Genomic DNA, 23925 nt, shown 5'->3' on the forward strand with positions numbered 1-23925 from the left:
AAACATCTCTATTACACAAATTGGTAGGAGTATGAGGGTGGGGTGTGTGACACTTGGGAGCATATTTTGAAGTGAATCAATAAGAGGTATAATCCCACTCATCTCAGGTGATGAATTGAGACAATAGGTTGAGCTAGAATCCTATAAGATTGAGATTTATATTACAGTAAACCTAGTCAATTGAGATTTTTTAATGGAACAATCAACCCTTCAAAACTGTATGTGCAAGCATTAGGGAACTCTTGTTTGATGTTATTCACAAATGGCACCTTATTCCTAGAAAATCATTACTTACACACACACACCCTAAGTCTTCCTCCATCAGTTGGAGGAGATACCACTCAATTGACACGCACCACACATGATAGTCTTGCAGGTGAGTGTAGGCTTTCTTGGAGACAGTTGTTTCAAGAACTCAGCTTTATCACAGGGCAGTGGTGCACTCGTTTCTGCAGTTGATCTTATTAAGCCTGTTTGTTGGCTCTGAGTTTGCTCTGAAATGAAACTGCTTAGCCATTTGTTGTCAGTGCCCAGTGTTATTATTGCCTGCAACTGGAAAGACTTCGCAGGGGTAGATTCAGAGTAGAGCCAAATCCTGCTTTCAGGGCTTGCTTTCAGGGCTGAATTCAAGCCCTGCTGCCAAAGTACAATCAGGAGTGCGCCATGCACATCTGACTGTTCCTTGCTAACAGGAATTACATTCAGCTCTGTTTAAATTCAGCCCTGAATGCAAGCCCTGGCAGGCTCACATCCATCTGGCATCTTATGACATCAGATGATTGCTGTGTCCACTTGCTAAAAGTGGTCAGTAGAGGGGTGACCACCTTTTGATCTGGCTTGCTGGACATAAGTGGCTCCCCAGCCCTGTAGTGATGGCTATTGTACTCACATTTTGCTTGCAAGTTTCTCATAGGCATCTTCTTGTCCACTTCTAATAATGATACATATTTACCTACGGTGGAAGTCAATATCCAGCTTGCCAGATGGAACAATACACCCTCTCCCCACATGCTATTCTGTGGATTCTTCTGACCTCCTAGATTCAATTTCAGGGGCAAGAGGGGAGGATAGGGAAGACGGTCCTATTACACAAGTGGAAGTGCTGGTGCAGTGGAAGTGCTTCCACTGACAGAGCTGGTGAGGTGAACTTCATCCATAATGCTTTGCAAAGTGTAGGAGGACATGCCTCTACCCCAAAGGGTTACAATCCAAACAAACAGACACAAGGAAACAACAGAAGAAGAAGATGAAGAAGAGGAGGAGGAGGAGGAAGGAAATGAAGGAGGAAGGCTGGAGGAAATATAGGAAGGACATGTGATCATTTAAGCTATATGTACCTTGGCTTAGTTGCAATAGGGCATGAGGACAAGTAAACGGTTTCATGAGGAGTTGTGGTTCCATCAGCGTATGAAAACTCGCATCCTATTATGGTCCAAGTAAAGTGATATGATATGAACTGTAGTCCTCAAACAACCTACTCCAGAACAAACCACTGATTTTGAAGAATGTGGCCGTGATGGGATATAAATCAAACAGCTGACTGATATACTGTGGGCTCTTTCCAAACCCTTCATGGTTTTGAAGGATTTACATCATCTTTTCATTGGGCAAATCAAAGCTGGCAGGTTGGAGTATTACCCCTTTGTTTTATAACTAAGTAGTATCTGGCAATTTCCACTGTTCCCCTGAACAATACATTAAAAGGCAACACGGTTATGGGGGTCAGCTGGAGCAACAAAGTTTTATGAATGGTTTGCTAGAAACTGCATTAAACTGGCAAGATGGGCCCAAATGTGACCTTTTCTGCAGAGTTTCTTTCCCTTTTAAAAACACCTCTGAATCCTTGGCTCTTCTTGCTTTTCATGGCTATCGTTTTATGCAATGCCGTTAGCCTTCAAAAAAAGAAAGCTTCTGTTCTTTCCAGTGGCATCCCTGCTTCCCCTCTCAAATCTGCAGGGATGATAAATGTATAAAGATAGCAGAAAGAATGAAACTACAACAGATGATGTTGGCTTGCAAATAAAATGAAATGAAATACAGTTCAGATGCTCTTCATTCCAGGGATCTTTCTTTCCTTCCTTGATTTTTACCTAATCAGGCTGAAGTGCTTTCAAATTCCAATATTTGTTTCTATGGCAGGTTTTCTTTTTTCCTTTTTAGAAGAATAATATAAATACTTCAGATGAATCCTATTTAAAGTCAATCCAGTTTATAAGATAAATTGGCAAAGTGTTCATTCCTTCTGTCAGGAAGCATCTTCCACATCTTAGTATTGCCAGGTTTTCTCAAAATTCCTTAAAATGTGTTCATTACTTCCCGTTCAAGGGGATCCTGTCCTCCACCCATTGCTGTTTTCTTCCTTCCCTGGTAGCAGTGCCCTTCTGCTGCCATTGTAAAGGATGTTGCAAAGTGACTAATGTAGTGGACATTTATTTTATGCATTTAACAAAATGTATATACTGCTTTGAGTGCAAGAAAATCTCTAAGCGGTTTACAAAAATATAAGATAAGTCATTAAAATTGCTGTCAGGGCTGCCTCAGGTCTCAGCTCACAAAAGACCAACGCCAAGTTCTTCTTATATACAAAGATATTTATTGCAGTTCATTGTTTGCTTCACAACCGAGGCGCGCAGCCCCAAGTCTGTTACGCTTAGACCGTTGAAGTCCCCTCTGAGTCAGTCCCTCCCCTGCACCAGTTTAAGAGGCTTACGCTGCTCCACCTCTTCCTTTCTTTCCTTTTCCGCAGGGTCTTCCTGCCCGCTGGGGTTTCTCCCCTCCTGGATTCCCCTGACGCGGAATCCCCAGCCTGCTCTTCCCCCCTCCTGCGGGCTTTGGGACCTGGCTCCTCCTCCGGGCTCCCTGTTCTTCCACGCGCCTCCACATTTGAACTTGGCATGCGCGCCCAACCTCTAACCTTCCTTTTGACAGTTACACTACTCCCTTCACTACTCCCCTCCGCTTCCGGGAGGGTGGCTTGCTCCGACCTCCCTTCTTTCTCTGCTGCCGGAGCTGCTTCCTCTGATACACTGGAACCTCCACACCCTTCGCTGCGCTCTGGCGGGGAGGCTGGTCCTGACGCCCAGCTGCCACTTTGGGATCCCCTGCTGGCCCCCTGCTCCTGACACGTCCCCCCTGGGCTCCCCTGGCCCTGACCAACGGCGCCCCCTTCTGGGAATCCTCTGATTCACTGGAAAGACTCATGGAATCCCTTGAGTCATTGTCATCCTCTTCCTCGCTGTCCTGGGATTCATCCCCATCGCTCTCCATCTCCTGCCTCCCCTGTGCCTCTGTCCCTGAACCCCTGACAATTGCCAATCAAAAACAGTTAGAAACTGTTATTTAAAATATTCAAAAGATTATTAAAATCAACAGTAGCTTAAAAAAGAAAAGGAAACCCATACATGCAACTTCTGCATGTCTGGATAGGCTTCCCCGGTGTGTGTTTTCTTTAAAAGTGTTTAGGGGTACTCTCATTTTCCTACTCATATTGAAATACTGCCCCTCAGTGAGGCCAAACTTAGACTCACAAAATGTTTAGGGGTATGCGTCCCCTTGCGTCCCCCCAGAAAAAAAGCACTAGGCTTCCCTAAACAAAAAATGTTTTAAGCAGGCACCAAAAAAAAAAGAGTACAGTGAAAGCACCTGCCTGACACCAATAATATAGATGCTGCCACACTCAAAGATCAATGTATTACAACAGTGGGGCAATAATTATGTGGCATCTTTAACAGTGCTAATTCCATATATCAATGTGGTCAAATGAGCATATATGGGGTAAGGCAAACCCACAAGGAAACTTGTCCCGAGCTGTTAAGGTCTTTATATGCTATTAGTGTATTACTTCCTCCAAAGGCAAATGGACAACCAGTGTTGCTCTGGGTCATTGTGGGGAAGTTAAAATGGCGGCTTATCATTGCCTACTGCCCAGGAAGGGGACCCAGGACAGGTACAGTGTATAACAGGGGTGCCAGATCCTGGGGGACAAACCCTTTAGGGGCCCCCTATTTGGGGGGGGGGGTTAGGGGCTGCCCCCATGTCCAAAAAGTGCAGAGGCGAAACGTGGAGGTGAGCGTGGCATGGTTTCAGTGGCTGGCTTCTCCTCCTGCTGCCATGGAGCATGGAGGGGAAGGGGGGTTGAAGCAGCCTCCTACTAGTGGTGGCACCAAGAGTAGGTGGAAGAGGAGCCGCTGTCCATTGCAGCCACACGACTGCTGTGATTGGCTCCACCCCTGGCTCCTCCCAACATACTGATGTCAGGATGTCACACACAGAGTGCTGGCCCCCACAATCACTTGCATAAGCTGGTGCCTCTGTGAAAACCTTAGAATTTTCCTTTTTCTGCTGAGAGGCTGGGATTCAATCATTTGGGTACTGCAGGATTTGCTGTATCCAATGTTGTGTGCGCAGTGGGACTTCCCTTTCTCTTCCTCTCCATGCAGGCCCTCAAAATCTGCTCTGGAGAGCCCTTCAAAGCACAGTGTCCTTGTGATAGTGTCCTTTGGAGAAGGTGGCATAGATATCAAATACAGCCTAAATCTATTTTGCATGAACGAGCAACCAGAATAAACAAAATTCACCTTGGCACCTATCAGCTCTGGATCATTTTCTCGCTTGTCTTGTAGAAATAAAGCATATGATGTGCATCGTTGTGGGGAAGCGTTAATTTTGCACAGTGCACCGAAAAAAATATTGACGGCTCAGGCTTGTTCCTTACTCCTGTGATGCCCCAGGAGAGAAGGGCTGTCATGAGGCGTCTGTGTATAGCAGACTGTACAACAGAACCATGCATGCAACTCCTATAGATCAGAGAAGAGGTGATAAGCACTCGCTGGTGTCTGAGCTGGGGGAAAGCCAGTCAATTCATACTTACAAAAAGGGCTTGTCCATTTTCACACATGAATAAAACCTTGCCTTCATTTGTGCTCTCACTTTGCTTCAGCTTCAAACATGGTGGCTTGTGGGTCTGAGCCTGCAAGTCATTTCTGCAGTTCAGGGTGTGTCGTTGCTGAGAATATTTCAGTAGAGCAAATACATACGTTGCTTTTTTGGAGAGACTTTTTATAAAATAACAGGTGTATGTGTTAGTAGAGGGGGACAGAATGAAATTATTCTGGATTATACAACATATCTGTATGCAAAGATTTTCAGTGTTAGATGGTGTATAAGGCTTCTGTATTAGGCTGGCTAGCATTACCACCACTTTTTCTTTGGTTTATAGCATGAGATCTAGATAAGGGGTTTAATTGGCATTTTAAGCTATTGTTTTATAGGCATGGCATTATATTATATATAGAGAGAGGGGAGAACGCGTTTATGCATGTGTGTACCTATATGTCTTCTGGATTTGAAGATACACATATACATATATACATAAATACACACACACAACCAAGACATTTAAGAAATTATATAATACAATTATTTGTGGCTATAAAACTAGGATGTGGTTTCAAGGAAAGGATTCTTATCAGACACTGTTTTAGTTGCTTCCACTGGTAATTGTTCTGCAAGAGCTTTCTAATAGCCTTACATTTCAGTTTGACTTCAGATCTTTTGAACTGCCTAGTTTATATTGTTTGCTACATTCCTGATTATATTTGTCTGCTGTTGGTAGAATGTTTGCTGCTACTAGGAGCATGTCACTGTAAACTGCATGCAGCTTTAGAAATAGCAACCCTGGATTCTCAGAGGAGAGTGGGCACTAGGTGTTTAGAGGGACTGTTTATAGATACACTTCTTCCTCTTGCTATGCAGGATTTATGGTCCCCAAATTGGGTGAAACAATCACCTCTCTTCTGGCCACCATGGACCCAATAGCAACATCCTGCCCAGCCGATAAGAGAGTGCCAATGGAATCTGGATCACTCCTATGTCCCTTATTTTGGTTTCAGATAGACTTGAAGCAAGGTAGAAAATGGGGAACAGAGAAACAACACGATCTGATGCAGGATGTACCCCATAAATATCAATAGCAAAATGGCTATTGGTTTTACGTGGGGTGGGACTGGGACTGCACAACCCCACTGAATTCTGAATTTATTCTGCAAGTCAGGAAACAACCCCATCCCTCCAATATATTTGCACTTCTCAATCAGAAATAGATTTCAGGACAGTATTCTTGAAAGAAACCAATTACAGTGTTTGCACAAGATGCCGAAACCATAACTCACCTTCATTGTTGCATTCCGAAGAAGAATGGGATGAGATTTAGAAGAACAAGCCATTGTGTTTAAAGGTATTAAAAAACACACCACAGTGTTTTAAGGTGACAACTTGGAAGGGCCAGGATATGTGCTGGTCATAACATTAGCCCTATATAAAAAAACATCATAACCTCGGAGACTAATTTCTAATTGTGCAGATTTGTGAATAGCTTCCTTTGGGATTGCTGAATGCTAATCAATATCAAAAATATACCCCATCACTATTCTATTTTATAGGTTTTGGGAAAACCTATAGAATATCTAGTAAAATTGAATATTGATGTCAGAGGATTTTACAAGGTGCATGAGAATATTCTATACAACACAGCATTTTCAGCTAAAAATTCTGCCACCGCTACTTTTTATTTAAAGACTCCTTAGGATATTCTTAAATTCTCTTAGAATTCTGTTGTTTATTGTCAGTCAGTTCCTGATCTTTAGAATACATTGGCCTGATAAGGTTTTTCATTTTCTTTAGGACCTATTTGGTACTTTCTACAAATAAAGTATTGTGTTTTAAACTTCTTCTTCTTTTGCCGAGATAGAATGAATCTGAATAGTATTTACTGGGAAATGCTTTGATGCAGCAATCCTAACCAACTAAACCAGGTGGGCAACATGTGCTTGAAAGTTAGCCATAGCCTACCAAGGCTTTCCTCTTGTGTGTCCAAGCCCTATGCTGCTAGCAGCTTAGAATTTGCTGATTTCCACCCTCCTCCCCTGACCCAACTGAAAAGTTTTGGTATATAAGATACAGTGGTACCATGGGTTACATACACTTCAGGTTACATACGCTTCAGGTTGCAGACTCCGCTAACCCAGAAATAGTACCTCGGGTTAAGAACTTTGCTGCAGGATGAGAACAGAAATTGTGCTGCTGCGGCATGGCAGCAGCAGGAGGCCTCATTAGCTAATGTGGTGCTTCAGGTTAAGAACAGTTTCAGGTTAAGAACGGACCTCCGGAACGAATTAAGTACTTAACCCGAGATACCACTGTACAGATAATTGGCCTTAGGTTTCCTGTCTGCAGACTAGACATACAATCACCAATTTGTCTGTGGCTTTAGGGCATTTGGATCCTAAGAACATAAGAAGAGCCTACTGGATCAGACCAATGCTCCATCTAGCCTAGCTTCCTGTTCTCACAGTGGCCACTCAAATGCCTATGGGGGAACCTACAAGCAGGCCCCAAGCATAAGATCACTCTATCCTCTGATGGTTTCCAGCAACCACAGAAGAGAGCATAACCCTCAAGACTAGTAACTAGGAATTTATCCAATCTTCTTTTAAAGGCATCTAGGTTGCTGACCAGCACTGTCTCCTGTGGGCGTGAAGTCCACAGTTTAACTATGTGACCAGGGAGCTCCGGGTTTAAATCCCCACTCAGCCACAGAGCTCACTGGGTGAATGTAGGCCAACCATCACCTCTCTACCTAAGCTACCAAACTGGGGTGAGAGAAAGAGAATAATGAATACTACTTTGAGCTTCTTGAAGGAATGGTGGGATGAAAAAGGGAGTGGTTTAATTAATGAATTAATGTTTCATGCCAGATACTGTGGGTGATATTGCGGTCTACTGGGTGTGGTCACCCTTTTGAGTCTATGACTGCTTTTTTCTCATTAAGCCTGTATTGTACATCCAGAAAGAAGAAAACACCATGTGGTTTACTCTCAAACCTGACTGTATGGCTTGATTAATCAAAAATGCATTGATTTATAGTTTTTATGAGTCTTTGGAAATTTGCTAAAAGCATTGTATGATCCCTTGTATAACTTAGGATTTATGAAGTCTTTCATTCACTATATTAAAGAGTACCTGTTATTGATAGCTTGCTAGCATCAAACACTGTTACCTGCCTTTCCATCCAATATTAAAAGCTACACATCTACTAAGTGCAAAAAGGGGTGGGGAAGCCAGCGCGTGCCTAATTTATATGTCCCACAAAATGGTAGTAAATATTTGTATTTCAATATTTTTCACTGGGGAAATACATGTTTGTTGCCACAGTAAATGAGAAAGTAGGCACCTAGCTCACTTCTTCCCTGTCACTGCATGAGACGAAAAGGGGACAAGCACCAGCAGATTTGATTAACTTTAGTGAATGATGTCTACTTGGGATATATGTGCTCAGAAATGATGCCATTTTTAAAAAAATCCAAAACGTTAGGTACCTTGTAGTTGTTTTTCCTACAGCAGCAATCCTGTGCAATTGGCACAAGTCCCTCTGAACTCTTAGGGAACCTCCATACGTTCACTGTTTCTGAAGGAGGAACTTTAGTTTTGCACAGTTAAAGTGGATCAGAGTGCTCTGTCACTCTAGTGCAGGCATGCCGAACTCCCAAGAGACTGATCTACTCCCAGTGTGTATATATATATAAAACTGGCAGTGATCTACTCATTGTCATTGTCATTGGAGGAACATGTGTGGGATGGGTGGATTGCCCATAGTTGTTGTTGAGCTTTTTTGGGGGAGGATTGCACAGAGTTTTTTAGCTCCCCCCCCCGTAACTTTTTGTACATGATAAGGATCCCACAATCTACCAGGATCAGCTGGGGATCTACCGGCAGATCATGATCTACTGGTTGGACATCCCTGCTCTAGTGCAACAAATCCACTTAAGAAACCCACACTGTTCTGTGGTTATGGAAGTGATGGAGAAACGCATCCAAAATGTGGGATGAACTAATGATTAAAGTAGGAAGATATGTTAATGTCTACTTACCCCACAAGCAGATCAGGATGAATACTTGTTGTTATATGACTGTCCTGTGAACAACTTAGAATGAATGTTCAACAAAGACCAGACATAGTCTAACTGCTGCATAAACTTTGTGCAAGCAAAGGAAGATGAATGCCGAATAAGCAAGATGTCTGGAGGAGCCCTTCCTCAGGCTGCATACCCATTGGACTTTAATATTAGAATAGCGATGGGGGACCTGTGGCCCCTCCAGATGTTGTTGAACACCAGCTTCCATCATCCGTGACCACTGGCTGTGCTGGCTGAAACAGATGGGTGATGGAGTCCAACAACACCCTCAAAACCAGCATTAGATATTACCTGATATGCATCGCAGAAATAGTCTGTGCTTACCATTTCACCATGCAAGAAGAATCACAGCCTCTATAATTGTATGTCGGCTGTATTGAAGGCCAGGTAATGGATGTGGTACCTTCCAAGTGTTCCTAGACTATAGTTTCCATCACCCCTGGCCATTAGCCATGCTAGCTGGGGGCTGATGGGAGTTTTAGTCTTGGAACATCTGGGTGAAACGCCTGTCGTAGGTTATGACGAGAACAGTTGTCATATTTGTGATATTGTGACAGTGGGTAGCTGGGTTATAACAAATTTCTTTGTGATTTAAGGTATTGAAAGATAAGAGATGTGTGAGGCCCTAGGATACTTTTATGCACAGAGTCTTCCTGTCCTCCACACATTGGCAAAGCTGCCCTTATGATGGTGTTATATTTATTTCTGCAATAAACTTTTTGGCCATTCATAATGGCATGCTTATCAAATTAAGTTCAATGCATTTCAATGCTTTGTTCATTTTTGTTTTCACTGCAAACAGGCTGCGGTCCAAACAAGCCACAATGTGTCACAGTTGTCCATCTGTAGATGGGCTATTTTCATCACAAGGCACGTGTTTCCTTTGTTCAAATAAACTGCGGAGGAGAACCTTTACAAAAAAAGGCACAAATGCCTTCAGACGGATACCTTGAGAATCTTTCATTCAAACAGCACCGAAAGAGGGTAGGGATAAAGAAATAAAAAGGGGAGGGGAAAAACCAGCACTGCAAGATTTTTGTCCTTCCAGCAGCATGAGAGATAAGTTTTTAAGCAGTGTTGCCTTGAACATTCTGAGTGAATAAAGTGGTCTTGAGAGAAACTTTCCAGTTATGGATTACCTATAAAAGAATAAAAGAGATGAACATTGAAGGTTTTTCATGGTTGTAAACAAATAATTTGTGAGCTCTCTGCACTTCAGGACACAAATAGACCCAAGAATTAGAAGTGCCCCTAGCTGACCGGTATATACATATATCATTGGTCTGGTGTAATGAAGATTACCTGATAAAGATCACAATATGACACTTTTCCTTTTGCATTGGCTGCTGAACAGCCAGAAACTGTTTTCTGCGGCTGGCCAACTATTGATCCAGCTCCCGCCTGTCAGTGATGCAGTTAATGGGAATTCCACAGGCAAATAAAAGCTACATTTTGTCTTCATTTTCATCTGAAATATGAGCTGGTCCTTTGTACTCTAGACAGTCATTTATTACTCATTTTCCTTTATTGATGTTTATGAGCTGAAGCATAAAATGATTCTCAAATGTAGTTTAATTGAGGCAGCAGTTGACACTGTGACCATGATTACAGCTGCACCATCAACTACATTAAGGTTTGCTTTTCATTGGGCTTTGAGGCAGCGTGGGGGGGGGAGTATCCTTAAAATGCAACTCTGCTGTAGCTGAAGAAATATGTCGATTTGTCTTCATAGGTACTGAGGGGGGGGGGGGGGAAGGCCCGAAGTCCTTAACAAACAGCAACAGAGCAGTAAAGTGTTTCTTATTACTTCACGTTCAGAGGCATTCTTCCCCTTCCCAACTCCACGGGTCTTAAAAGTTATTTTTTAAAACAGTCTTTCTAACATGTTGTGTGTGTGTGTTTGTGTGTAAAACACACACACAAATATACATACGTGGAATTATTTCCTCTGAATGAGTAGGAGGAAGATCTGCCATACACACAGCAAGAGGGAAGGCCGAGGCACTCAATTCATTTATAAAACGGTAAGGACAATCAATATGGTGGGCAAGTATTTTTATATGCAGTTATTAACTCATAAGCTACAGTATATCTCATCTCATTTCAGCAACAGCTGAGGTCTCCATTTCCCCCGGAGGCCCCTGCAGGTCCCATTATGAGAATCATAAATAATATGTGCTAATGAGATATGAATTGATTATGTTGGAAAAGCTGACATTTTCATCCATCATTCTAAATGATGTTTAACAATGGATTACCAGCCAGTAATTCCTCTGATATGAGATTAAATAAAATAGCAGGCTGCTTCAGCAGGCTAGCTCAAGGAGATGGCAATAAATCTGCTCAATTACTGTATTACCAATCCGTTTTTCACTGCTAAGGATATTATTATTTCATTTAGACTTGTTCATGCATCATAGATTATTTTATTTCAGTCAGTCAATGGGAGAAACTGCAGTATTTTATTCACTGAGCTGCAAAGAGCTGGGCTTTGATAGAGTACAGTAAAAGCAGCTCAGGAGGCCCCAAGCACATTCTGCAAAGGGTACGGAGCTCCTGGAGGACTGGAAAGGCATGGCAGAAGCCCCTGTTGGAAAGAATGAGAGAGAGAAAGGGAGAGGGAAAGCGAGAGAGAGAGAGAGAGCAAGCGTGCACACAGTGTTTTCTTTGGAACCTAATTTACTTCACTTATCTGCAAAGTCTTCACCGAAGGATACCATCTAAGGAATTGATCAATTGAAACAAAATTATTGGATCCTCTAAGATGATTTGTACTTCACCTGAGTCCTGTAGTATATTGAGAATTAGATCACTGCGGCTATCCCTTGGCTTGGCAAATTAGATTGCAAATAACTGTAATACAAATGGTCTTGCTTTCCCCCGCCATCCTTTTACCTTTGTGATGGGGGGGGGGGGGGAGGGACACCCAAAGTTGGCCAACAACAGCATCAGTTTTCCTTCCCATCTTTGATTGATTGCACCCCAATTCCTAGCTTTTCTGCTACTGCAGCTGGGAGTGCAATAGTTGTATAATGTGGAAAGGGAATTGGCTATAGCAGGAGTGGTGAATTCCCTGCCCAGGGGCAAAATATATAGCCATACCGGCTCCTCAGCCCAGCCCTCTAGATTACCCCCTGGCCGATCCTGCCTCTCCAGGCCACACACCTCCTTGAGGGGTTTTTTCATACTCTCCCTATATTCAGTAGCAGTTGTGAGAACCTGCTACATCTGGGTAGCCTTGAACAAGCCACTATTTCTTGTCTCAGTTCCCATCTGTAAAATGGGAACACAACAGGCTTTTCTTTCCTCTCTTTTATCTACTACTACGTTTGCCAGAAAAACAACAATTGTTTTCTGGAACCACTTCAACATCTTTTGCAGGAACGGTTGGCCCATCTTTTCAGCTTCTGTCCACCATTTCTTTATCCTAAAAAATTAAAATATTGCCCAGTAGCACCTTAGAGACCAACTAAGTTTGTTATCATAGTTAGGCCTGCCACTTCCAGTGACTGAGGACTGGTCTATACTTGCATCTGTAGCATAGGTAATCTATGGAATTGCTCCCCCAGGAGGTGGTGATGGTCACCACCTTGGATGGCTTTAAGAGAGGAGTATCCATCCCCCCCCCCATTCATTTTATTAGTATCCTGCTTTTCCAAAAAACAAACATGCTCAAAGCGCCTTACAGCAAAGAAAACAAGCATTTCAAAACCTAACAACTCAAAAACAATGTCATCATAACATAGCGAAACAACACAATGGCAAATATAATAATGTGCAAAAGCATTTCAGCAGTATGCATTAACAACATTTAGCAAAAGAGCAAAAAGAACCCTCTCGCAATGTTGCTCGCAGTCCCTCTTCTGCAGCAGCTTCATAGAAAGCTTCCAATGGTGTAGCGGAAAGCACCCCTCCCATGATGTTGCTCACAAGATTAGACCAATTCTTGGTGGATAAGGCTCTCAATGGATGAGAGCCACCATGGCTATGCTTTGCCTCCAGGGTCAGAGCCATATTTGCTCCCCAGATCATCTGTTCTGATAGGGCTGGTGAGCAACAATATAATTTGTTTGTGTGTGTGGTGGAACAGTAAATATGGAACAGCAAAGTATACAAGTATGTCCTGCTTGGCCAGGCATTGTTTCTGGTATAATAGTGAACTGGTTACATATGATTAAAATATGGGGGAAGACCCCAGCTGTTGAGTATTTGTAAGAGAGACACTATACGTTGTGTTAATTTATGAAACTGGCAGCTGGGATCTAATGCGGGTCTGAACTTCTTTCATAAGTAATACCACAAGGCAAGTCTGAAGTTGGCAAAACGTGATTCATCATTATTGTGTCACCATGATATACTGTTCCACATATCCCCCAAAATAAAAATAAAATGGCTTTTTAATACAGACTGGCCATATTTCTGAGAATATGCCAGGAAATAATACAGTCAAAAATTGCCATGAAGTTGCCCAAAGCTTGATATAAGAAGTGTGTTAGACCAAATTGATGACAGTGTTATGGGAGATTAAAAGAATAAACTCAATAATTCTGTTGTAATAAAGTAAAAGGGCTTGGATAAAATATTTTAGATTAGAAATCCTAATCCAGATCAATTTACAGTATTTCTGGAACGTAAGTTCTCTGACAATGCTATTCATGTCAGATGTGAGTCCTACCAAGTTCAGTGGGGCTTACTCCCAGGCAAATGAAAATAGGATTACAGCTATAGATATAACATTCTCATTTCCTCCCCTCCCCAGCACATCAACCATGTGGGAAAAAATGCATTTATTTAATTTATCTGCATAACAAGGTAGGAGCAAATGTTCCTACCAGCATCAAGAACTCTCTTCCAAATGGATTTTGATAGGTCTCCAAGGCAAGAGATCTATTAAGAATGCTATGAATGGAGGAGTCTGCCATGCTTGGTTTCACATTTTCCTAGTCTTAGATTCATATTTCCACATCAGTTTCCTTAAAGAGAAGGAGAAGTTCTCAGGAAAATTCATTTTAGTGAGCGTTTCCCTCAGATAACAAACTTTCATAGGCAATTTTGCCTGATACGGACATTCTACAAGCATTTCTGTATAATAGAATGCAATTGATGCTTGGGTTTGAACCTGGAACCTTTTGCATGCAAAGCATGTACTCTACCATTTTTGCTACATTCCTTGCCTAAATAAGTTCTACTTAAATGGAGCTTCTCTTAAAATTCAGAGTAGAGGATTGGGGCAAGTTGGAATGTCCATTTCTCCCACCTGCATTGCATAACAGTTTCTGTTTTGTCTCACTGTTACAAGTTTCCAGAATCTAATGCTGCAAAAAGAAAAGGAGACTAATTTAAGATCAAATCCACCCTAAAAAGTTTTTTTCTTAAAAAAAAAAAATCAATCTCCTTCTTCACACCAGGAGCCCAAGGGAATAAAATGCTGGACATCATGGGTATTTTGCTACTACTTTTTGACGTATGTTCTGATGAAAAAGATCAATGGTTTTTCTCTCGGGGATGAAAGATTGCGAGGTCCAAATAGCCAGAAGTTTGTATGTCTATTATCTAATGGCAAACAGCACAGGAGTCAGCAATGAGCACATTTTCCCTGACAAAAAGTGACAAGCAGCCTCCTTGCCAACATATCGCTTTGCTCCTTCAGGTAATTCTTAAAAGGTAGGAGCAGAGTAAAATCACTGAATAAGGGAGCAGCCTTACAACCTGCCTGTTGATGTGCAAATGAGTCCCAGTTCAATGGGACTAACTCCAAGGCAAATGTGCATAGGATTGTAATCCCTAAAACCTATGCTTAGACTCATTTTGCAGGGCCAGGAAGCAGGTCAGTAATGAGAAGTTGATGGGACACTGGATGGGCTCAGTGACAGACCATGCACCAAGGCTGGGAGACCTCTGACCTTCCTGATGACGTTAGACCACAACTCCCATCAGCCCCGACCACTGGCCATGCTGGAAGGGCTGAGGCAAGTTGGAGTCCAACAATATCTGGAGGGCTGCCCCTGCTATATAGCCTGTAATGCTGTTGAAAAATGGTCAGTAACAATATTGTCACTGGAAAACCTCTTCCAACAAGCCTTTTAAGCAGAGATATCTCCCAGTCAGCATCTATATTAGAACTGCTTCTAATGTTGTAAAGTTGTTTTAATTGTTTTATCACTTGGCGTGTTTGCCGTCTTTGGCTCTTTTGGGAGGAACAGCATGGTATAAATTTAATAAATACTAATGCTAATAAACCTTGCCAACAAAGGTCTGTATAGTTAAAGCTATGGTTTTCCCAGTAGTGATGTATGGAAGTGAGAGCTGGACCATAAAGAAGGCTGATCGCCGAAGAACTGATGCTTTTGAATTATGGTGCTGGAGGAGACTCTTGAGAGTCCCATGGACTGCAAGAAGATCAAACCTCTTCATTCTCAAGGAAATCATCCCTGAGTGCTCACTGGAAGGACAAATCCTGAAGCTGAGACTCCAATACTTTGGCCACCTCATGAGAAGAGAAGACTCCCTGGAAAAGACCCTGATATTGGGAAAGATGGAGGGCACAAGGAGAAGGGGATGACAGAGGACGAGATGGCTGGACAGTGTTCTCGAAGCTACCAGCATGAGTTTGACCAAACTGCGGAGGCAGTAGAAGACAGGAGTGCCTGGCGTGCTCTGGTCCATGGGGTCATGAAGAGTCAGACACAACTAAACGACTAAACAACAACAACAACAAATGCTAATAAATACAAGCAGAATATATTTTTTGATCAGAGAAATGTATGTGAGAGAGAAAGAGAGAATTTCCATTCCTTTATAGCAAATGCATCCTGGGATTTGTGGGTTCATTCTGGGGGAACCACAGGTTCCTCATTCCTGGAGCACACTTTGTGTGCACATGGTTTAAGATTCAGTCCTGAGCATCTGCAGTAAAATGGTTGGCTAGCAAGGGATAGAGAAGACTGCAACCCGAAACCCCAGAGAGCTGCTGCTAGTCAGAGGAAAACATACTGGACTGGTAAGTAGACCAGAAACGTGCTGAGTCATGTGTTAATGAGTGGATAGTTTTGCAATCCAATGATCTCAAAATCTGGAGTTAGGTTTTTAAGTCCCCTGTTGCTATGGTGTTTGGAGCACATGGTTAAACTGAGACACTATGATGGCTACAAGTCATGATGGCTAAATTACTTCCAGTATTCAGAGGCAGGTTACGTCCGAATACCAGTTGGGGGCAGGGTGCTGTTTTGCTCATTTCCTACTTATGGGCTTCCTGTAGACCTCTGGATGGTCACTATGAAGTCGGAAAATGGGACTGGATAGGCCTTTGGTTTTATCCAGCTCGGCTTTTCTTATGACCCTAAATTTCATGTTGCACAGCAGTGGCTATTGCTGCATTAGTATGTGGTGAAATGTAACCTAAGGGATTCCAGCATTATGTTTTCACAGTAGTCAGCCAGATGCCTATGCCAAGTTCAATCAAAGCCAGAATGAGCTACCACAAGATGTAACAATGGTGACCAACGTGGATGGCATTAAAAGTGAGTTAGACAAATTCATGTTCATGGACAATAAGGCTATCAACAGCTACTAGGCATGATGGCTGTGTACTGTCTCAGAGGTGGTGTGCCTATACAAGGGGTCAGACATGTGCAACCATCATACAAACACACATTGTTTATGTAATTATTGTGAGTGCCTTAAAAGCAGGGAATTGAGGAATATATATTCTTCTGTTTTCTTCCATAAGCATGGAATAATGGGCTCAGGCATGAAGCAAGTGTGTTACCTTGCCTTTATTGAATTTATTTTGAGTGTACACCATGCTCACTTTATCTCTCTGTGGCAATAAAAAATCCCATTAAAAATAAACAACCACCCCACCAAATACAATTACTTGAGACATAGATACTGGGCCCCATGCACACCTTTATTGAATAAGCTGGCAGACAAGAGCCAGGAGGGAACACTGTTTGGCGAGTCAAACTTCCATCCTGCTAAATCTGGAAAATGCAGGAGCCCATAAGGAGCGAAATTCTCATTATCATTTCCGGTAAGATAATGTGCTCGTTGGGGACTCATGAATGGACTTATACATGTGTGTGTGTTATCCAGTTAAAATGTGAGAGCTGAGCTGTTGGCCCATGCCTGAACCCTGCTGAGTAAAGAAAAGAAAGTAATACCTCGCCTCTTTTGTTTGTTTCTTTTCCATCCCAGTCATAAACACACTGTAAAAAGCAAAAAGTGAACTTTTTGGTTCTATGGGCCAGATCCTTTTCAGGGTTTATTGCTGAGGGACAGAATTGGCTACTGGACAGGGCATTACAGGTGACTGGGTGCTTTAAAGCCCTGAAGTCAGGACAGCAAAACACCACAAACGGCTGATCCAGCAGGTTTTGACTTAATTGATGGGCAGTAGCAGCAAAGACTGCTTTCCCTTGACAATGCACAAGTGGTAACAACATTTTAAGGCTTCTGATTGGACCTTGGCAGCCATCTCTCTTTCTCTTTCCCACACCTGATGTTGTGCATGACATCAAGGGTTGGACAGGGGGCTGCAGTTAAGAGAAACGAATTTGAACCCCTGTTAGGTGAGGTTTGACCCACAGAGGGTCCCCACCCTGGTATATAGTGATACATCTGCGCTGCGGTCTGCCACAGGCCAAAGTTCTGTGTCCATACAAAAGATGTCATCTGCTGAGGCAGATCATTGGCTCAGCCAGCTAAGCATGAGACTTGCTAGCACATTACACTGAACACGGGTGCATGCGTCCTCCCTGCAAGTGTTTGTGGGAAAGAGTGCCCCCTTGTTGATTTGTTGTTGTTGTTTAGTCATTTAGTCGTGTCCGACTCTTCGTGATCCCATGGGCCAGAGCACGCCAGACACTTCTGTCTTCCACTGCCTCCCGCAGTTTAGTCAAACTCATGCTGGTAGCTTCAAGAACACTGTCCAGCCATCTCGTCCTCTGTCATCCCCTTCTCCTTGTGCCCTCCATCTTTCCCAACATCAGGTGGCCAAAGTATTGGAGCCTCAGCCTCACGATCTGTCCTTCCAGTGAGCACTCAGGGCTGATTTCCTTCAGAATGGAGAGGTTTGATCTTCTTGCAGTCCATGGGACTCTCAAGAGTCTCCTCCAGCACCATAATTCAAAAGCATCAATTCTTCGGCGATCAGCCTTCTTTATGGTCCAGCTCTCACTGTTGATTTATACAGCTGCACTATTTTGTACGTAAGGGTTGTTTACATACTACAATGAAAGAGTGTACAAGCTGTGTCCCTGCATCTATAATAGTTGAGCTGCACAAATTGTACAGTCTTTCACACAAACATTGTACATGTGTAAAGACAGATTGTACCACTGTTCAGTGCAATGTGTGAATAAGCCTATAGGCAGAGGCACCAGTTAGGAGGGCAAAGGGCCTCTGCCCCCCCTGAAATTTTCAAGGAGGGGACCAGGTCCCCTCAATATGCCACAGTGATTTGTTCACACTGTGCACATCTGCTGTGTGGTGTGCTCATGCCACACGTGCATGCAAGCCATGCATCGTGCATGCAACACGTCAGCACATTGTGCGGCATGCACACATGATGTGAGGTCATCGCATGGCAATGGCCCCCTCAATTACTTGGGCAAGCCGGTGCACCTGCCTGCCCACTCACTGAATGTTACACGTGAGTCTACAGCCCAGCTATCTGCCTAAACCAGGCATGGCCAAACTTGGCCCTTCAGATGTTTTGGGACTACAATTCCCATCATCCCTGACCACTGGTCCTGTTAGCTAGGGATGATGGGAGTTGTAGTCCCAAAAAATCTGGAGGGCCAAGTTTGGTCATGCCTGGCCTAAACAGATTACACATTCATGAAACGTAGTATGGGAGTAGCCCTAGTGCCGACACTAGCTGTCAGCAATTCTCCAGGGTTTTAGATGGCAGACCTTCCTAACCATACCTGGACCCTGAGCCTGGGACCTTCTGCATGCAAGGTCTCTGCTCTGCCACTGAGCTATGGCCCCAGGAGCAATGTGTATCATTGCCACTTTCCCCACAGCTGGATGACATACTTACTGCCTGAAAGGATCACATAGGACCACCAGGATAGTGTGTATACTTCCCATGCCAATGCCCTCTGTCAAGGCAGCTGACATGATTGACAGCCTCACATCATTCATCAACTCCTATGCTTGCTCTGTGATGCGAGATCCATTTTGAAGGGTGCGCCAACAAAACACAAGAACCGACGTCTTTTTCTTATTGTGACCAGCATAAGCTAGTGATGGTGGTTGCTAATATGGCATGTGAGAGCAAAGGCAACCTGCTAATGGTGGTCCATATTTACAGGCAACAAACCTTCCTTCTGCGGAACTGAAAGCTACCGAATTAAATAGACCAGGTAGCTGTAGTTAGCTCTGTTTACGGCCGATTGCCTCTCTTGATCTTGGCAGAGATAAAGCTGCCTATGGGCTCCATTGTACCTTTTATTTCCCTCTTACAGAGGTGGAAGTGAACCTCAGTAAAGGTCAAGCTCAAGGTCAAGATGGAGGTCACTGGTCAAGCTGTGAGTCGTCCAGTCCCCTTTCCAGCACCACTTAATCTTGCTAGCCTGTGGATAAATAGAGTTCTTCAGTTTCTACCCTTAACCACCCTCTTCCCTTCACAATCAACAGACAAGCACAAGCAATTTACTGCTGTGATCACTTCAGAGATATGTTCCAAAAGGCTCAACGTAAGTATGGTGTGGAACGGGGGGTGGGGTGGGGGATAAAATTTGGCTACTGAGACCTTCAGTGCTTTTGAAAGAAAAGTGTTGTACCAAATCAGCAGTTACCCATTAAAAGATCATTTATTTAAGAGGTATACAGGAAACCTACTGGTTTTATAGCCTGCCTTTTTAAAAAAAGGAATAGTAAACACAAACATTTCCTTCCTACCTTAAACAATAGGTTATCGAGGCATTTAATTTAGTTTAATGTTAGATATGATCAGCATTGTGTTCAAGTATTCTACCTTCGGTGAGCCAGGGGCCAATTCTTTCTGCTCCCCCTTCCTCATTCAGATTGATGGAGAACCTCCTGCCAATTTCAATAAACACAGGTTTTGATCCTAAACACAAATGGAAATTTCTCAGTTGTCCTCGATGCACTATAAAAATACAAATCATACAACAACTGCCATAAAAACCATCCGCTGTGTCAGGTTATGTAAGTATATAATCAAAGTCGAGAGTTTTGGGCAATAAAACCGTCAAGCTGTTTTGCTTAAAGGAAATACAAGTGGGGGGAAGGAACAAAGTAACTTACGTTGAAAATAATAATATGATCTCAAGTAAGTCAGTTTCCCATCGCCTTTCTTAACTGTATGAAATTAAAAGCCATGGCAAATAATGCCTGTTGCCTTTAAACAAGCCTCTTAACCACACCAATCATGATGATGCTATTGTTCAGCATTAAATCCAAGCGTTGCTGCAGAGTTTTCTTTAAGTGGATTTAATCATTATAATGCTGCCCAAGACTGCCCTATAATTCAGGTTCCATAGACATTTGGACATTTAGAACATGGCTGCTCTATAACTATATTCAGAGGAAACTACTGAAATACTTTCAACTTACATCCTTTCTTTTCGGTCCCCCAAGCACCATTTGCTGTTATCCATAAAGGTAAAAAAGGTAAAGGACCCCTGATGGTTAAGTCCAGTCACAGATGACTCTGGGGTTGTGGCGCTCATCTCGTTTTACAGGCCAAGGGAGCCGGTGTTTGTCTGCAGACAGTTTTTCCGGGTCATGTGGTGCAACGAAACACCGAAACCAGAGCAGCGCATGGAAACGCTGTTTACCTTCCCGCCGGAATGGTACCTATTTATCTACTTGCACTTTTTGGTGTGCTTTCGAAGTGCTAGGTTGGCAGGAGATGGGACTGAGCAACGGGAGCTCACCCCGTCATGGGGATTCGAACCGCCAACCTTCTGATCGGCAAGCCCAAGAGACTCAGTGGTTTAGACCACAATGCCACCCGCGTCCCCAGGCTGCTATCCATAGCTAGTCTCAGTTCAGCTTCCACAGCAGGGGTGGATAATTGGATCGGGTCTGCTCCTTGGATCATTATCTCCCCTCAATCCATGCAGGCCAAGTTCATTTCATTTCTATACCAGCCTATACCCGAAGGTCTCAAGGCGGTTCACATAAAGGATCACATGCATAAAGTTTGACAGGTACACGGGCCTGCCCACCTGTCAAGTACCTGATGTCATGTGGCCCACACAATGCTTTGAAGCCCCAATGATCAGCTGATTGTCAGGACTTCAAAGCACTGCACAGGGTTCCCTGAAAGCACCAATGCCATGAACTGGCAGGACAGTAGGGAAGAGAAGAAGATCCTGGCAAGTGTCATGGTCTTGTGCTGCCAGCCACGGCAGAGCTCAGTGGAGGGAGAAGTCAGCCAACCAGCCGAGTGTCAGGGGGGTACTAGCCTGGAGGCAGAGTCCATAAGCAAGGTTCAGTCCAGTCCTAAGGTCAGGAGTACCTCAGTTGACATAGACAATCCGGGGGGGGGGGGTCAAGAAAGCCGAGGGTCCAAGGTCATGAGAAGCAAGCAGCAGCAGCAAGGTCTGACCAGGAATGACAAATGTTGTTTCCAGCAGCTGATTGAGGCTGGAAATCCTGCTTAAGGAAGCTGGAGCCAGCTGGTTCTCATCAGGAGCAAGAAGGCTGATCAGCAGGAGGTGAAGCCGACTCCTGGCCCACGACAACCGGGGTGTAGCCATGACTGGGACACACTGGGGCAAGCAGGGGATGGGGGAGGAAGTACACACAGGGTGACGGAGGATGACGAGGTCAGTGCACAGGAACCTGACCAGTAGCACCCATCACCAGAGCCGGTGGGGCCCCTATCTCCCTGAACATGGCAGCCTCTGAGGCGTAAAGAGGAGATGAGGCTGAGAGGCAGCCAAGGACCCCCAGCTCAGCTCACTAGCTAGTCAGGTGGGGCTCGCTAGCTCTGGGAGGAGGTGTGTGATTTGTCAGCAGGAGTCAGCTGAGGACAGGTGAGGGGCACATGCCTCGTCAAGCCCAGATGCTGCAATTAGCATGCAAAGCATCAAAGGGAAACAGAGCTGAGGTGCTGTGTCTTCCTGTGTTGGTTAGACCATAGCTTGGATGTTCCAGGGAGCTCTTCAGGACTACTTGTATGGGATTGACCTCCAGGTGTCCTGACTCCTGGATCAGCTGCAGAGCCAGGAACCTGGCTCAATTGGACTTTGGGCCTGTTAGTCTGCTAGACTATGTGCTAACATCTGCCATGGGATCGTGTACAGCAGTGGGACTTACTGCTAGATAACCCTTGGTTCAGGACAACCAACAATCAGGTGAGTCTATAATTCTGGGATTTTTAAGCAGTTTTTGAGCATCAACATTGATTGGAATTGTCATGAGAAACCAATCCCATGCAAGCTTCTACTGATACTGATAAGCACCGTACTGCATTGATGAGGTGAATACATTGTTCTTTGTAATTGTTTCTTCTGAACAGTTTCCCTTCAAAAGTAATGAATGGGTAGCCATGCGAGAGTGTGAAAAACAGGAAACTGATTGTTGTTGTTGTTTTAGATGTTGGTGCGGGCATCAAATGATCCGCATGCAAATGTGAAGCAGCCTAGAGTCCGCCTGTGCCTCAGTCATTCCAGAATAATAGCTGCTTCTCTTGCCAAATGGGTCAGGAGGCGGGGAGCTGAGAAATGGGGCACTAGTTGTGAAGATGAAGGTTGATTGCTCATTGTTTTGACCTTGAATTAAAACAGACCAGATCCAGGGGCTTCAGGTGGAAGCCAGTCTGGTATAATGAGCGGAATACAACTCCTGATTTAGCCTTGAAATTCAATTGTTTTATGTTGCAGCCGAACCTACCTAACAGAGGTGTCAGAATATAAAGGCAGTGGTGGTTTCTGGGAGGTATAAAGGTTGTACACTGCCATAATCAATCTGGATAAGTATAGGGGGGGGCACAAATATTCAGTGAATTAATTATTAAATAAATTATGCAATAAATATATGCATTCAGCTTTACAAACTTGGCAAAAAATAAAAACAAATTAAAAAGGGGTCAGAAAGGGGGCTGGTGTCTGGAGGAGAAAGACTTTGGCAATTCCACTCACCACTAAACTCAATCAGCTTTGACTATATGCCATTTTGGCTTTACCTGTGATCCTCAAAATGTAACCCCAGCTTAAGTTGAGAGTCACCTGGATATAAATAAAACAAACTTTCTGACATTTTAGATTGGCACCATACTGCTATTAAATTCAGCTGGTATTTGAAGGGATGTACATGGATGTCATCTAGGGCCACATTTACATGCATGAAATAAGATATGATGTATGCAGAAAGGTTTATTATGTACATCAGAATATAAAAAAAATGGAGATGTGTCTAAAACATAAATTATTGCTTCAGGTTAATGGGAAACCCCATATTCTCTTTAAGTGGAAATAGCTGGAATTTTTTCTGTTCCTTTCCATGACTTTCTCTCTCTCCAAGGGTTTTATAGCTTGCATAGGAACGATTATTATTAAAAGAGACACTTATAATTAACACTTTATGACGGCTTGATTTAAGAAAATAATATTCATTGTAGCTAAGCAGCTGTGAAAACAAATAAAATGGCAATGCTAATTAATTTATTACATTAAATCAATTAATGAGAAATCAAATAGCTGAAAGAAAATGATACGCTACTTGTTAATAACCCACTTCTCAATGAACCAGCAGACATTTTTAGCTTTTAAAACTGTATTCGTCCTAACAGCACTAAAGATATTTTAAAAAGTAAGTGTTCTATTGATGCACATTTTCCACGTTCATTATAATATAGAGCAATCTAGCTAAAAAAAATAAAAATACTTTAGGTTAACCTTTTGACCCTTAATCAGTGCACAGAAATCTTTACGGATAGCAAATACATTCTGCAAGGCTAAAATAAATATGT

The 23925-nt window shown here is 43.3% G+C and overlaps 1 protein-coding gene across 1 annotated transcript in view; it reads right to left on the reverse strand.

The window, feature by feature from the left end:
- The window catches only part of MBP (myelin basic protein), a 344303-nt gene extending 322154 nt beyond the window's left edge, over window positions 1–22149 (reverse strand). The window contains exon 1 of the mRNA XM_083518797.1: window positions 22145–22149. The gene's annotated coding sequence lies outside the window, so the exon portion shown is untranslated. The remainder of the gene's footprint in view (window positions 1–22144) is intronic.
- Between the last annotated feature and the right edge of the window lie 1776 nt (window positions 22150–23925).

The sequence above is a fragment of the Podarcis liolepis genome, assembly GCF_965112155.1.
Source record: "Podarcis liolepis genome assembly, chromosome: 8".
Classification (NCBI taxonomy): domain Eukaryota; kingdom Metazoa; phylum Chordata; class Lepidosauria; order Squamata; family Lacertidae; genus Podarcis; species Podarcis liolepis.